Here is a 16,336-nt window from a genome sequence, read left to right on the forward strand (position 1 = left end):
TTTTCCAAATCCCTGTGTTCTACCAAAGTCCCAACTTTTTTCATCCCAATGACCACATCCCAATATTGCCTTTATAACCTACCGTCCGCTAAAAATCCCACATTAGCCCAATCTTAATTCACTATGAGAATTAACCACATGCATTCAGTTGAAACCACGCTGTGCTACTCTGGTATTTTGAACGGGAAATTGGTCTTTTTCTGAAAATCCCCACATGTCAAAATGTGATTTGTTACTGCAGAATTGTAGGCTGTTTGGGGCTTCCAAGTGGGTGAAGAGAACTGAGGCTTTGGCACTGAAATCATCTATTTAGCTGTTCTTCCCTCCTTGTGTGTTTTGTAATGAGCATCATGAAAGAGAGTGCGATCTCAGCCCTGTGCTTTCATCAAGGCTGGGTTGTAAAGTCTGTCAAAGTTTGTGCAAAGGGTTCTTCCTGATTCCTTAGTAAAACTACTGATTTACCACTAGTATACACCTTTACTTAGGATATGTCTTACCTATGAAAGACGTTAACAGAGAAAAAAAACATCTGTAGCACTGTTGATTTAAAGGACATCAACTATATAAATAGGAGGTGAGTTATCGTCACAAGCTGTGGTATAACTTTAAAAAAACAAAAAACCTACATATACAGTTTTAGGGGGGCAAAGGATACATTAAACTCGGGTATTTACGCAGCTGCTCCACCTGACAGCTAGTAGGTGTGAATGAGGGTTAAACTGGGCCGGGCTGGCACTTCAGGGGGCGTACCGAGCCGGTGTTTTTGGGCAGGTCTGTGGCACACTGAGAACATTTTTTTTTTTTTTTAAATGCCTGAACCCAGAAACCCCCCACATAACAAATCATAATTTAACTCCTGGGTGTAAAAAATACAGTAACAACCAGCAGTGAAGAGTAATAAGTGCTTTTACCAGAGTATTATGTACTATGTTGCTTTATGAATCAAAACTTTACATACAAATTGTAGAATAATTGTATAAAATACTAACACGGGACATTTTTTCTGCATTATAAAGTATTATAAACATTTTCAATGCAAAACTTCTACTTATAATGTATTGCCTCTCTTAAGACTCTCATAATACTTCTTTCACCAATGGCAGCAACTTAACAACTAATCTGTGTGTTGCAATCTGAAATTTATTATGTGTAATTCTCCATTTAGAACTACGCAAACTCAGAGCCGGTACATTCTGCATTTAATTATCACAGCACTAAAAAATAACATCATAGCAGCACTTTACAGCACAATTTGTGTCCTAACACACATTGGTGTGATTTATTTAAAAGAAAGTGGGTGTGTTTGTTATATTCCATATGGCAGGAACTAATGAAATGTGGATTTTTGCCTTTGAATTGTTCACTGAGCAGGTGTTACCTCTGAATTTATTTTATTTTTTTTAAATCGTTTCTTGCCAAAAGAACATTCAATTTTCTGCTCGGTACAAGCTCACTAACAGCGTCACTTTGTGATCCTACTTTAAGCATCTTCTAATCAGTCTCAATATGGAGGAAAAAGCCATTAAAGGATGCAATTTAAAGCAATATTTTCTCCAGGTATTACAAACATTGACATCTGGTAGACTTAACACTAAACGGGCTGGTTTAGAGCTGTGCTCTGACTTTATTCCTATCATCCATTGCCCTCAACAGCCTTTAATTAATGACTGCATACAGGTGAGGCCTTTACCTCTTTCACAGTACGTCTAATTCATGTCACAATGGGTCACTGGGTTCCTGTCCATTTGCTGCTAACAGTGAAAACCTTGAACATTAAGTAAAAACAGACAAAATCAATTCAGAATCACCTTGTTGTACTTTGAAATTAAATGAAAAAACTAAATGAATGGAAAATTAGTCAAAACAGACGGCTTGGTTTATGTTTAAAGAAAGCAGGCTTGGAAGGTCTAGTTTGTCTTGAGGACTGCTGTTTCCTGGAGGTGCTAGTCATTAAAATGTGATGTTGTGAGTTGAAAGAGAGAAAAAAGCAGCACAGACTCTATAGGAATTCCTCTGACAGCATTTTAACACTGAGCACAGGGAATATTTTAAGTAAACATCAATCAGGGGACTGTTTCAGATGCAAATTAAATTTGTCCTCCCAATTTTAGATGACTGAGTTAAAGATTAGCACGTAAGGGGAGGGTACAATGCAAAGAGAATTCTTGCCTGTTTCTCCTGTTTGAGCAAGCAAAGAAAATGTGCTTTGTGCCACTGAGATAAGATATTTCTTGTACCAAAGTGAATACAATGAATAGTGACTGACAAGTCTTTAGTGTCTGCAAAGGGACTACACCGCTTTCTTAAAAATGTAACAATATACACAGTTTTCATTTCTTTTACAACTTTTGAAAAGTGACCCTCCAGCTGTATGGAGTCCTAATTGGTAACAAAATGAGTTTTATACTGTAAACTGTAGTCTAACTGCCTGAAATCCTCCCAGGCCTGGAGGGCATTTACAGGTGTTGGCACAAAAAAAGCAGCCCCCTGTTGTATACAGTATGATGCAACCCACTAACACAGTCCTGCAACAAATGCTACCAATGTGAAGCTTGAAATCGTCCGTTTGTGTTGGCATCATATCCTGGAGGCATTGATTCAACTTTTTCCAGGCTGTAGTTTTGCTGTATTAGATTCCACTATATTCTTAAGCACACCTAAAGTTGAAGATTAGGGTTTAAAATCTATCTCAAAAATGTCCATACAATTGAATCAACACATGCATTGCATTGGATTATCCATTTTTATTGTGTAACAGTGTATTAAGAGACTATGTAGGTACGTACTGTACTTGTGTTATTCTGCCAACACATGTCGAGGATTTGTGTTTTAAGAAGTGAACGTGTGAAGGAAGCTGCAGACACTGTGTTACCATCACACTCCACTTCCTGCAGTGCAGGACAGACTGAGGAGCAGACTGTGGGGAGGTGAGATGATAGCAAGTGTAGCAGTGGTGGAAGAAGTTTTCAGACCTTTTAGTTAAGTGAAAAGAGCGATGCCAGGATATAAAAATAATCCAGCATTCATTCACAATCTTTCTCAAGTACAGCAGCATTATCAGATAAATTGACCTCGAAAAATCAAGTAAAAATATTGGCTTTGCAGACAAATTGCCACTGGGTTATATCATCATCTATTGTTGGATTGTTAATACTGATGCATTAATGTGTAAAAACCATTTTACTGTTGTAGTTGAGGTGAAGCTTTTTAACTTAATCTTAACTACTTTATATACTGCTGGATAGTCATTCTATAATAATGAAATCATGTTTCTTGTGGAGTAGAAGTATACATTAGATGCCTCAAACTCTTAAACCTGCAAAAAATTCTGTTTTTGGCCAAAGGAGAGCAACATTTTAACATTATACAATAAAAACAATGTGGTTTATAAGAAATATGATGACTCCATACGGTCAGCCTTAGATACACTACTCACTAAAAGTTAGGGATATTCAGCTTTCAGGTTAAATTTCAGGATGAACCTAAAATGCATTCTAAACTTTCCAGGTGAACTTAATGTGACCTTCTCTAAACCTTTGAATGCACATGTCCAACTGTTCAGTGTCTCAGTACTTTCTGCACCAGCTGCTGTTCTCTAACAAGAAGCTTAACAGCAACATTCACAACAGGTTTGATCCATGAATCCACCAATACATTTCCTGCTTCAGTTAGAATTGGTATTTAAACAGTCCTCCTCATCCTGCTGTTCACATTCTGACATCATGAGACCAAGACGACACCTAACAGTTGATCAGCAGCACCTCAACACTGGAGGCTTCAAACAGGAAGTCCTCAGACGGAGGTGTTCACTGAGCTTAGAGGGTCACAGAGTGTCATCAGGAGGTTGGAACAGTGATACAGAGACTGGAAGAGTCACAGAAAGGAGAGGAGTGGACGTCCTTTGGCCACATCCCAATTTATTGAGACACTGAAAATGTTTTGTTGTGGTATACCCACCACTGTTGGTAGATTTTCTTTCAATAAATTGTTTAAGATGAATAAAATCACCATTGCATGCTTCTACTTAAATGTCCTACTTTCATGATATAATATCACTGTAGCATTCACTTTTTACATTTTCCATATATTTCACCTGAAAGTCGAATATCCCTAACTTTTTGTGAGTAGTGTATATATTATGGATTAATTCGACATAAATGTACCTGGTGCGTGGCAAACTTAGTGCTATGAGATAAGACAGAGAGATCACAGGGAAGATCATTACAAAGTGCACATGTTTTTACATAATTTCCCATATCTGTTTTAAAAAGCTGCTTAAATAGGTCTTAATTATGTGCATCCATAACCGAGTAGCACTGTGGCTGAACAGACTCAGTTCATTAGTTGCTTAAAACATAAAGCTGTCCCAGCGCTTTCTTTTGTGTTTCAGCCTAACAATGTATGTGTCACCGACACAGTTTTCTCTGGTTTAAAAATCATAGTTGTTTATACATGAAGCTACACAGTGAAACTTGTGCATATTTGTATGCTAATTGGCGATTTCTCCATGAGGCATCTATCGCAGTGCTGGGCGCCTCAGAGAAGTTGTCATCATAAGAAGAGGTGATTTTTCCAACCACATCAGTATAGGAAAATAATTGGCATGGATGTAAACAACACTCTGCCTATGCCTGGTTCCCTTGCTTGAAATTACTTGTGGTTTCACTGACAGCTACTTCAGTTTTCAGAAATATACGATATAAATGTCATTGATGGGCGAGCTGGGTGAGACGCTTAATAGAGGTGTTTTACTATGCATGCACGACACGTAACCGCACAATGGGGAGAAAGGGAGAAATGCTGAACATGTATGGTTTTGACTGCAAGTTGTTGAAAAAGTAATTCATGGCAAAACTAAAAATGAACCGGGCATTTTTCAATAATTAAAACAACACCTGTCAGGGAAACTTAGAGCAAATTCCCCAGTAGCTAGCCAGATTAAAGTTTAACTTTCTCCCTTGGACCGCATGAAGCATGGTAGCGCCTCCATATGTTGGGCCAGTAGGTCAGAGGAGTCACAATTCCAGGTGGGACAGAGCAGCTGTGACCTAGAGCGAGACTCACCGTCTGGTAAGGCCCGTAATGAATGAAGACGGTGATGAATAGTGAAGTCAAAAGGCTCAAGGCTTTCTGGAGGTGACCAGGAGGAAACTCGGAAAGCAGTTTTTCTTTTTTTTAGCTCCGTGCTAGGTACAAGTTCAAACTGTGCAAGGTCTCAGCCCAGGGAGGTTTATTGACATGGCTAAAGTCTTGTACAGATTCAAAATGTAAAGAGGTGGATTAGTCATAGCTAATCTGGTATGTAAGAAGAAAGTCTAAACATTTCCAGTGTTAAAAAGTTAAATAATGTGCTTGTTTTAGTGCTTTGATTTTCTACTGAGCAAATAAAAAAGAACCAGGATGACTCCTGGATGGGCACAAGATAGAAAAATGGGAATAATTCCACATTTTAGAATGAAACTCTGATCCATAATGGCAGCATGTAGATCCAACATGAAGCATTTAAAATTTCACTCAATCAATCAATCAATCATCCTACAACAAGGCCTTATGGGAAGTTTTATGATGATGACAATAGTTCGCTCATTGAGGGTCAATGTTGCTAAAAGATGTCTGCACACTGTGAAAATACCAATTTATATACTTTGGCATATTTAAGTGTTATCAGTAATTAGGACTTTGAAATAAACAATTAAAAACAAAGGCGATGCACCAACAGGCCAAACTCTTTTTTTTTCAGTTGTGGAATGCAAGAAATGCTTTATTAACTTTCTACCAGAGCCCCATACACACTATAAACCTTTATTAATGATTTTAAATCACTTCTGCCTTTATCATTCACTCTGTGTAATTAGATCGTCTTTAGATCAGTTCAACTTTAATTATGTAGTTCTCAATTTCAGAACTTATAATCAGACGACTTGATTTTAATTTGAAATAAATTGACTGAATATTGAGCTGATCACTCAAGAGTCCTTGTATCTGGGATAGCCATCAGTTTTTCTAATTTGAAGAAAGTGATATGTTTGTAACTTTGTGTCTCAGTTTCCTGGTTTACATGTCATTTTTTCACTGATGAAAATTGTAATGATGAAACCCAGTATGATGGCAGGTTTCCACCTAAACTACCCACATACTCCCTCTGTGTAATTCAGTTAAGCCATAGTGGGCTTATCTATCAGGAGTGATCTCATCTAAAAAGTGCTATCAAACTTGTCACTATATTAGAACCAAAATAATAATAATAATCTAATGTAAATAATGGAATGAAATTTTCAGTTTTCTCAGCATTTGCAGAGTATTCATGTGACGTTGGTTCAGGTGTCCTGTTGGCTTAAGTTTCAACACTGTTCCAATGTTTCAAACTCTTCTGCCTTGCCCCATGTTCATATAATGACATGAACGCATTCTTTGGGCTCAAGTCATAAATACCCTCCTTGGTGAAAGTAAAGTCTGTGGTGCTGCAGACCCAGAAGAAGGCTTTTAGGAGCAAAACATATTCTCCCATTTGTGATGGAAAGACTGCTAAGTGTTTGCTTGTTGCCTGGCAAACATCTGCAGCTGATGTAACACTGGAAAACAGCTTTTGATGTGGACTCGCTTACATCCAGAGTGAAAGTAGAATTCATTTTTGCTAAGAAACAAGTGCATATACCCTTGGAAACTATTTCACTTGGGTTATTATTTGGTTCAAATATGTCCAAAACGTGTTTAATCCTGTTCATGAAAAATACACACAATATTTTCTTACACAAAACACGAGGAGAATTTAGTTGGACTAGAATTAAATGTATGAAAGAAAGTTTTTAAAAGTTGCGTCTTAGTTGACACTTGTGCTTAAATTGTGTTAATTGTAAGTCCAAATTCCACGGTCATAATTGTGATAGTTAAAACAGCACCGTAGCATGTTATTTTTTGATAACCATCAATTAAAATGTACTGCAGATGAAGTGTAATTCGTCTGTAATAATTAAATATTAGTTTTGTTCATTTGCTGTCATATAATTGTTATGTTTGTTATGTTGTGCTCCTGGAGCTTGCAATAATTTCTAAAGATATCTAAGCTTTAATAGCATCCATGCCAGCTAGGACTACAGTATTTGTGTGTGTGTGTGTGTGTGTGTGGTAGCTGCAGTGAGCGTTTTTAAACCAGGAAAATTCATCATTTGAGTCTTTTAGTTGTGTCCTTGGCAGTAATAAATAAAGAGGAAATGTTTCCACCTCCCTCCAACTACCTGCTAACAACATAAAATTCTTGCTTTCGATTTTATTTTTTAGCTTGTTGAAAATCCAACTGTGTCTCGTTCTCCTGAACTCCCATTCCCAGTTTAATGTCTTCTCCCTGAACCTGTTCAACTTCCTCTTAGAATGAACAAATTCTTGCAGCCCCAAAACAAACATTTCAGTCTAAATTGGGAGCTCATTAGAGTCTCACACTTCCACTGAGAACACGGAGAAGCGAAACATTATGAGTTGATCTCTCTACATCCGCACCATAAAAGTGGACTGCATTAGCATTAGAGAAGATGAACATTGCATTAGAGATCAGCAGAGGGGTGAGAGTAGTGTTGAATTAAACAGACGTGTTTAACAAGCTGTTAACAACCAGGATACTCCTCTCCCTGTTTTTTTTTCCTCTCTTGCTGCGAGTAGCGGAGACAAAAACCATCCGTGGCCTGAACAGGAGCGAGATCCCAGGAGAAAACGCAGAGAACAGGGCCACTGTGGAGAGGTGGTGACAGTTCACACAGCGAGAGGAGTCCACCCGAGACAAAAAGCAGAGGCCCTTTGTCTCACAGCTGGGGAAAGTGTGGCTCAAAGCTGTTTAAATGTTATGGCGGACAGGAATGGTTCTTATGAGCCCCGGGTCCGGAGTGCACATTACATGTTAATGACTTGGAACGCAGACAGGAGAGCAGAGGCTCAAACTGCCAATTAAGCATATGCTGCAGACGCCACTGGTGTTCAGACACAACCATCTGATAGCGCTCAAGCTTGGCCTGGAGATCTGAATCTCTCCATGGGATGTGGAGGCACTCCAATGGTGAGTCATTAGCCACAGACATCCCTGAAAACCTCTGAGGAATTTAAGCAGCTGCTGATTGGATATCGTGCATTCAGCTCCATCCTCAGCCGATGCTTTATTCTTCTCTTGGGCTCACCACTGTCTCTCTGTTTCTCACTCATCTGTTTAGTCTAACACTTGGTGATGATGTTTGCCTGTGAACAAGTAAACAAACCGTTCTCTGCTTCAGTTAGTCTGAAAGTGCAGAGCAGCTGAGGAATGGCTTGTTATTAAAGTGACATTAAGTTGGTAAAGTTATCACTGAAGTGGAGGGAATTCCACAGTTATTAAAATGCCGTACTTTTTGTATGCGCTGTGCTGTATAAACAGGCTGAGGCGCAATTTTCTAGAAGGGGGGCACAATTGTAAAATGAGTTAAAACGTGACTTAAATCTAAAGCCTTGGTTCTTGGCAATAACAAGCTGTATATTATTATTACTTGCGTGTTTATTCAGTGTAATAAATGAATGTCAAATAAACATATTTAAATGGTCCAATACGCAATAAGTCAATAAACAGTAACTCCAAATAGTCTTTATGGTCAGATTATAAGACAGGACAGGAGATCTGTAAAGCATCTGTAAAACACCAGACTGAATGAGACAAACACTATTACCAATGACATGTCTCTTTGTGGTCGTTTTGCATCGCTTTGTTGCCATTGGATTGACTCTCTAATAAGTAGTGTCACTTCAGACAGGAGGCCCTGATCCAAGGCTCCCTGGCCCTTTATTTGAAGGGGCCAATGAGCATTCAGGGGGAGGCCCGTGCCACCCTTGGCCGCCCCTCTTGCCCCGCCCCTCTTTTCAATAGTGACTGACAGTGGGTATATTGAGATTTTATTTTGATGAATAAGAAAAAAAAAAGAAAAGAAATCTCTGTAAATGAGTCTGACTTAAGGCCAAGAATAAAACACAAAACAATTGATTGCATAATTCTCCCACTCACTGAATTGTTAATATTAAACAGAGGCACCTTTTGGCAGCAGCTGCAGCCTTGAGTCTGTGGAGATAGGTCTGTCTCAGTTTCTGCGCCTGGATGTTTCAGAGTTTCCCTATTTTCTTTGCCAAACTGCTCAATCATGCTCTGTGATGTTCATGAGGTACATGAAGGGACAGCGTTTCTTAAGTCCAGCCACAAATTCTGGATTTGATTGAGGTCTGGCTTGGCTACTTTAAGACAGCAACTTTTTTTTGTTTTGTTTTGAAACTGTTCCTGTGTGGCTTTTTGTTTATCTACTCAAAAGTTTTCTTCCAAACTTTAAACCATGAATTCTGTGTATTTTGCTCAGTTCAATTGATCTTTTCTTTCACAAGGCATGAGAGGCTTGCTGCAGAGAAGTATCCCCACAGCATGATGCTGCAGTACTTCACGGTGGGGATGGTGTTTTCGCTGACACCAAACATCACACTTAGGGCCAGATTTACTAAGAAAATGCTGTTGTGTAAATATGCGCTGCGGTTTTCATTGACTTTGTGACCGCAATCTGAGTGTATTCAGCGCCTGATTTACTAAGACAGCAGCCCATGACGCAGTCAGCTGCTGGTGGGGGAGCGAGCTCATAGGTGGGATTTCTACCAGATCACTGAACTCAACTTAGTAATCTTGATAACAAAATATTTATATTCACCAACTGAACAAAGAAATGTTTGATTGCAGTCTGTAGTGATTTTACTTTAAAGCTGGATGAACAGAACAGACTGCTGACATGCAAACTGCGACAGACTGGTGCCTCTGCTCGGCGCCTCTCATGTGCACCTGAAAAGCAGATGCAAAAGCTTTGGTTAATCTGGCCTTCAGTGAACTATTATCAGACGTCTCACTGGTCCATAAAACTATCCATGAATGTAACAACTGTTGCCGGCAAAGACAAGCACTGTTGAAGAATAACTCATGAGACAGTTTCTCCCATGTCACTACAAAACCAAAACCTTTTTAAGATGTCTCAGGCCTTTTGGCTTTCTTTACTAGTGCCTTTCTTGAATACTTAATTTGTAACGATGGCGTGCTCTTGGCAAATTTACTGGTGTGCTGTATTATTTTCATTTTTCTGACTGCCCTTTCTGTTCTCTAATAGATTTTCATTGTCTTAGGAATTCCTTTGCATTCCTGATACGTTTTTGGTAACCTTGCTGTGAGTTAGTTTGGAATAGTCTTTATCATTGGGATGTGGTTTTGGCCAAGAAGGTTCTGGGAGTAAAACTAATGAACCAGTTGTTGTAGCAAGGGGAACTCATTTTTTTACTCATTTTACACATGAAGATATTAATGTTGTCTGTGACTCTGGAATGAGCTTCATCTGAAAAAAAAGACTCAGGTGACTCCTCTCAGTAACAGATAAAATTACACAAAGTATACCTGTGCGTCATATCCTGTGAATCCATTTCAATCCAATGAATGGCGGACCCCGCCATGAATAATGAAAACTACTGTAAAGAGAGGTAATAAATTAGTAAAAATACACTGAGTAGCTATTGCTAAAATGCTGCCAACCACAAACAGTATACAATTCTAATTTTAATTAAAACTTTAATTTATATTTTTATCTGTCTAAACAACTCTACAAACATCCACATAGTCTCTGAAGGGATAAAATATGATTGCTCCACAAGATGTTCTCTTTCTCATTAGGTGTTTTGATGATGGTGTTGCAGAGCGCCGTCTGCTATGTCGCTCTGACATAGGTGTTTAATTGGGTTGAGCTCCGGTGACTGTGAAAGCTGCAGCATATGATACAAATAATTCTATATTCATTAAACCATTCGGTGACCACTTGTGCCCTGTAGGGAAGCATCTGCAGTCATTAAATATAGTAAATTATGTGATAATCAAAAGAATTTCTGCTCACCAGAAAAAAAACAGTGAATCTCAGTGATGGAGACAAGCAGGCAGCGATCTCATTCTCTCAGGCTACTTGGGATATTTGTCGTACAAGGCACAGACCAGGACCTCATATTGTGCTATTGCTGAAAGTTCATTTTCTCCCTGATATGCAAGTAGCAAAATCAACAGTGACAATTCAATTTTCCACGTTCCATGACTGTTCAGCCACTCCTGAGCCTAAACCACACACATCTGCTGATAAGCGTCTCCACACACCAAGGAAAGTTGGTGCCAAAAGCAGTTTGCACAGCATCTCTTTGACCTTGGCATGATTGCCTGTGAGGCACTTTAATTTAATCAGCTTCCCCAAGCTTGAAGCTGTGCTCATTGTTAAGGCGAGCAGGACCAGAGAGCGCCATCCACACATGTATATACACACACACACACACACACACACACACACACACACACACACACACACAGGCACATGAAGGCATACTCCTCTTCATGCTGAGGCAAGGTTAGTGACAGACCAAAGCTCCAGGGACCTGGGCCTCACATCCACACAAAGGCCAACAGACAGAGGAGTTTGCCAGGCATCTCCATCAAACAGGCCCGTCTCTAATTATGTCATCAATCAGGGACGAGATGACGGGCAGGTACTCAATTAATGGCCATTGGAATGCAGCGCAGGGTCTTCGGGCACTGTGCCATCTCTGTCATCTTAGGCAGGCAACAGGACATACACATCAATGCACTTGGAAAATGCACGAGGCTGGGGCTAGGACAAACACATGGAGCCATTGTGCAAGACCCCAAAGAATGTTAAGGCTGCATTCTTGCTGCACTGCTGCTGAATTAATCTTCTACTTTTGGTAGAATTTGTAGCTATATGTCATCAGGATTGTTATGTTGTATTGGCTGGTTAGTACTTTGTTGTCCTTCATCTTTTGTTGCTCTGGTGGCAAAGAAAAGCATTTTTATTGATTAGACAGTTATGTCTGCTTTTTCATCCGTTTCTCAAACTTGGAAGGATGGAGAAATGATGTATTGTCACTGTCTTATGGCATTTAGAACTGGCCTGATGTTGTAGCTATCCTCCTCTTTTGTTGAAACTCATTTGGTTCAATTTTGACCAGAGGAGAGTTAACTGGTGCGAGCACACTGGCACGATGTTCACACAACAGAGCCAATAACACGCAGTGAATCATCCTGTATTGAAATTGTCCCGTATTTTCTTCACACCTTACTATAATGCGCACACAATGTTTACACATGCAGTATTGTATCGTATTCTACTGGGCAAGTTTTTACTATCCATCCAGCCCTGTCTGTCTCTTTACTGACCCTCTCTGTATGCCTGACACTCAGGGTGCGCATGCATGTTCCGGGAACTCACCGGCTCGACCTGAACACAAGCGTGCATCTAGTTTTCTCAAATGTTCTCTGCATTTAATGTACATTAACCAGTACCCGTGAAGCCATGGTACTGCAGTTGGTTGCAAATTAATTCAACCAGGATCTCCAGATCGAATTAGACTTTGTGACGAGTGTCCCGTTGTGCCATGTGTTTGCTTCAGATGTCTCTCTCATATGTGAAAACAGTGCCTACAGCCAAGCACTTATGTAATATATTTATATATGGTGCATTGACCTAGATGAAACAGACACTGCAAAAGTTTCACTGCAGAAGAATGACAAATGGTAATGCATTTGTTTGCCATGCTGACAAAGACATGTTTATTATTTTAGAGTTTGTCCCTTTTCAATGACTGCGCCAAAAGCATCTTACAGCCTAAAGGCACAAGAGCATGTGCACAAGCATGCGAACAATGCTATACACATTCCCTCCAACTGCAGAGGGCAGCAATGCAAAGTGAATTGCATGTAAACGTAGAGCTAAAAAATTAATTTAATCCAAGAAATCGGCTTTTCGCCTGTTTTATGGGGCCAGAGATGGATTCGACTTGTTATGCGTCGTATTGTTTACAAGTACATCCCACAAACTGTTAGAGCATCATCATAGGTACACTGAGTCACAATGATCTCCATAAAACTTTCATGATACATTTTTATATTGATTGTTCGATTCACTCAAGCCTGTGAAAACACTAGTCCTGGTTTGGTATTACTTGAAGCACTGGTTTTAGCACTACCTGGTGGGCAGTGTGTTAAATAATATGGGTATAAGATAGATATAACCTCAGCAACAACAGGCTTCTCCATACTTTGGTATTCAAGTGTGTGCATTGGATGACGTGACACCATTACATGCAGTATAGTTTTTTTTTTAAGTCTATCATAGAATGAAATTAATCATTTTATTCACAAATGGAAGATAATATTGAACCTTACATGTAATCAATGCATTTAATCACGGATGCAGACACATGAAATCCACATAATTTGTTTACTGAGATGCAGAGGCCCGTCGTCAGGGCATCTATTTTTTCCATCAGAGCTATTAGAGCAAGCTCAAATGGGCTTTGATCAGTTACAAAATGAATCGCCTTGGAATTAATGATGTTCGATTACTGTGCTAGCCCACTTGTGAGATGCTAACTGCACTCATTAGCCCCTGAACTGGGCAGGCGTGAAATGGGCGCCCACAGTGTGTCAATGCTAGCCTCAGCCTCAATGTACACCGCACAGCATTATCAGCTGCTGTTCAGACAGAGCCTGCTGATAAATAGGAGGGCAGAAATGCACTTAAACTGATTCATTTGATTAGTATTGGATGTGTTTTTTTCTTGGTGGAGACAACTTGTGCCTTTCCGCAAGGGGGTTGTGTCTGTGTGTCTGGTTGTGTGTTTATTTCTGTGTGTGTGTGTGTTGGCTGACAGATGTTCTTTCAGTTAAACCATGAAAATACCTCCCCAACAAGTGAATTAAGGTGAAGCCAATACTTATGCCCACACCAACAGATTCTTTATACCAACTGGATCAATAGTTTTCTGCAGTAGAGAGATACCCAGGGAACACAAGGCTGGACAATCATTTTTGCCTCTGCAGCCTTATATAATATATAATCTAGTATTTGAATCAGAATGAATGAGGAAAAATGGATGTAACAGAGTTGCCACAAAGAAGAAAAGTGGAATCAGAAGAAGTGATTGCTAATCCCAGCCCTGCTTAACAACTGTTGCTAGACCTGTCAGGTTTCTGTTCTCTCATTTCACTTATGCACAGGTATGAACAGTGACATGTTTACTAGAAAGAAACATGTTAATGTTTCCAGCTCCCTCATCTTAAAAGAAGAGAACAAATATACCCTCAATGGCTACATACATTATAGATTACATCAACAGACTGAGGCTGAGTCTATATGTCCCAGGCAAAAAGCCATAATCCTCACTAGCTAATCCATGCAGAAGAAATGAGAAGTAAAGAAACAGCATTGTTCTTGCATTGCACTGCAGAGCTAGTTAGTCATTAATTATTAACAATCAGGAAAAATTAAAGACCAGACTCTTATATTATTCTGCCAACTACACAAAATAATAAAGTATGAAATGCTCTTTGCAGTTGGAATTAATGCTAAAGGTTAGATTATCCTGTTTACTCCGTTCCTTTCACCTTTAATCCTGCGGTTTTAGCTTTGAAAAGCTTTTTAAAAAAAGACACCAGCCTCTAAATTCTTTACTACATGACACATTGCCCTCACAGCCCCATGCACACGAGGCTTCAACATGGAGAAATCCAAAGCTGCTGTGCCTAGTTGCTAGGCTCCTAACTGCCAGTTTAGTCTCTCTAAGCAGCAGTGCCTACAGGTGGTATTCTGCAAATTAATAAATCACCAGGTGACTATGGTAAGCAGCGCCGTGTATATGTGTTGTGGGGACATTTTCACATGCAGCATAGCACATTTCACTCAGGACTGCATCTCCTGCCCCAGTGTAAAGAGCAGCTGAGAGAAACAATCTACTTTTGTTTGCAGAAATCAGCATGAAACCCTTTTATCTTCAGCCCTCTTGAAATTCTGTCGACAAATAGTAATGTACTTCAGTTCCAAGTGGCGGAGGTGGAAGCTTCATTTTTCCCCTGCTCCTACTCCTTTTCTACTGATACTGATAATGTTGAAAAACTATGTAAAAAGAAAAGTATGCAGGTGAAAAGGGTGATAAACAAGTGCTCCATCATCCTCAGCTTTGTCTCAGAGCTTTTCATTCATCCATTTCCTTTGCATTACTGCTAAACTTTCTAACGCTGTGAGCATCTTCTTTTTACATTTTTGTCCTATGTCAGTCAACATACAGCATAATGGCTTCAGAGCACTTTCCCTCCACTGGATGACATGTAGATGGTTGAGTTCACCTTTAATTACAGCCTTATAGTACAACCTGTTGAAAGGCAGCCATTCATGGACTATAATAACATGTGCATTAAAAGATAGCAGGGCATTCATGACACACACTAACATCATCGGAGATGCAAAGGAACATAACCAGATTGTCTCTTTGTACAGTCTGGCCTTCAGCACAGATCACTTTTGGTAATTCACATTATGAATGTGGGCTCCACAGCTGAGGTCCACCTGATAACATCAGTGCACAGAGAGCTCTGTTTCATTGCCTGACCTGGGTAGCACAGGTTGAATTTAAGGGTTAGAGGTCCTTCTCTATCAGGATGACTGATCACCTGCCTCTGCTACTGATGCAATGTATTGACTAGTATTGATCTAAGAAGCTCCCTTCAGGCGTACAACAGTTTATTGAATAATTGTATTGAATAATTGTAATGCTCATGAGCTCACTGAGATTGTTACGCGTATTTTCAGTTTCTTGGTTATAGTTATCAGAGCTAATGATAAGGCACAAAGATTGTTGCAAGATATGAATTGTCTTAGTGCTCAGTTTTAAACTCCAGTCAACAATCATTAGTAATTTTGAAAGGAAATTGGTGGGGATGGGTAAATTTTTTCTGGGTTTTTTTGTTGTTGTCTTTTTTTTTTTATAAATTGTGTGTTCTAGATCATAATCACTTTTGTGAAGCAGCAGATTGTGCTGGATCTCTCTTCTCAATTAACTTTCTGCATCATATTTTTGGCATATGGTCTTTCCAGCTTTTTGCCATATCTTTACTAGCATTTTTTCTGTCGTGATTTATCGCTCATGATTGTTAATTTTCAAAGGCATAAAGATTTGTATCTAAGGATCTATTCATTGGCAAATCCTCAGATCATAGTTCTGGAAGACTTAATCAGTGTTTTATTAAAGGAAGGTACACGGAAAGGTCAAGCAGGTTAATCTCTGTATATGTTAAAACATGCAGGCAGTGTCAACTATGGTTGGCAGACCTTGTGAATGGCAAGTAAACTATATTTAAGCTTAGATGACTGAAACATTTATGACAGCATAAGGCAGCACTTATACTGGCAGGATGACAGGATGCAGACTCTCCTGCAAGGACAACCTGTTCTCATTCCCAGGGCATCAAATACCAACGCTT

The sequence above is a fragment of the Pempheris klunzingeri genome, chromosome 18, assembly GCF_042242105.1.
Source record: "Pempheris klunzingeri isolate RE-2024b chromosome 18, fPemKlu1.hap1, whole genome shotgun sequence".
In the NCBI taxonomy this organism is placed as follows: domain Eukaryota; kingdom Metazoa; phylum Chordata; class Actinopteri; order Acropomatiformes; family Pempheridae; genus Pempheris; species Pempheris klunzingeri.